Consider the following 1700-nt stretch of genomic DNA (forward strand, 5'->3'; position numbering starts at 1 on the left):
TTAATTAATGTATTTATTTCAACTTATTTATACATCCAGAAAAAAATGTGTGATGCCTTTTCCAACAGTGGGTGCTGCAGCACCCTCAGCACCCCTACTCCCCACAGCCATGAGGTTGCCAAAGGCCCTCTTGAAACCCTAAGGATTATTATTTTTCTGCCGCCTAAAACCCAAGTTTGTATGCCTTATCGTGGCCGAAAACTCACCAAATCTTTGCACAAAATTCAGTCATGCCGTAAAATTTATGAATTCATTGCTTTCGTGCCAATAGCTGCTCCATAGCACCCCCTAATGACTTAAAAGGCCAGCCCCTCATGCTGCTTTCACCTACATGCATTACATTTTTTTTGCAGACCTACCATCCCAAGATCTACAATAAAGCCTCTTAGCGTCATCGTGAAATCCCAACAGGAAATTTTAATAGAATATCTGATTTTGGCGATTCGCAGGGTACGTATTTAAAAGATTGCATTCTGTAGTAAACACATTGATGATTCAAAGTTATCAGAAAAATTTGGGGAAATCTAAAATAGTGGGCGTGGCCGACATTCAGGCGATGCATCAAACACGTCTCGCAATAAACAATAAATTGATTTTTGGAGCCTTTAAAATGCCCTAATTCTCACCATATCCCACACACTCATCAAGCCTGGTGAAAAATTTGAGATTCTTTTGGTCTCAAAGAAAAATTGTCGAATGTGCTCAGTAGCACCGCCTCAAATTCAGAAACCCCTCCCCATAGGTTATTTTGAGCTACATGCATGAAAATGAATTTGCATATTCATGGCATCAGGATGCACAAAAAAGCCTCCTACACCCATATCTGAAACTGTACAGAAAGAGCGCCACCTAGCTTTGAATATGAAGAATGGAGCCCAAATAAGGGTGCATACTTTTAAGATCTCTTCCTAGGGTTTTTCTCCAATTCAGTCCCAACAAGGCACATTCTATAGTAAACACATTGATGATTCAAAATAGTTTGAGGCATATAGTTCAGACTGAAATTGTGGGCGCGGCAGACTTTCAGGCGGTGCATCAAACACAAATGTCTCACCATCCATCCATCCATCCATTTTCTTCCGCTTATCCGGGGTCGGGTCGCGGGGGTAGCAGTCCAAGCAAATTGACCCAGACATCCCTCTCCCCGGCGACACTTTCCAGCTCCTCCTGGGGAATCCCGAGGCGTTCCCAGACCAGGCGGGAGATATAATCCCTCCACCGCGTTCTGGGTCTACCCCGGGGCCTTCTCCCAGTTGGACGTGCCCGGAACACCTCTAAAGGGAGGCGTCCGGGAGGCATCCTTATCAGATGCCCGAACCACCTCAGCTGACTCCTTTCGACGCGGAGGAGCAGCGGCTCTACTCCGAGCTCCCTCTGGATGTCCGAGCTCCTGACCCTATCTCTAAGGCCGAGCCCAGACACCCTTCAGAGGAAACTCATTTCAGCCGCTTGTATCCGCGATCTTATCCTTTCGGTCATGACCCACAGCTCATGACCATAGGTGAGGGTTGGAAACAGGAAATAGATTTTTGGGGGCTTTAAAATGCTGAAATCGCTCAATCATCAGGCGGTGGCTCACAAGGCATTGGTTGCAGGTGTGTGAGGGCCCGTTCATCGCCGCTTGTGGCTTTAATTCCATTTGATTCTTAATCATGACTCTCACATTTACCTTTTTAAAAATAGTTGATAGAAACTGTGAC

Source organism: Notolabrus celidotus, chromosome 17 (genome assembly GCF_009762535.1).
Source record: "Notolabrus celidotus isolate fNotCel1 chromosome 17, fNotCel1.pri, whole genome shotgun sequence".
Taxonomy (NCBI): domain Eukaryota; kingdom Metazoa; phylum Chordata; class Actinopteri; order Labriformes; family Labridae; genus Notolabrus; species Notolabrus celidotus.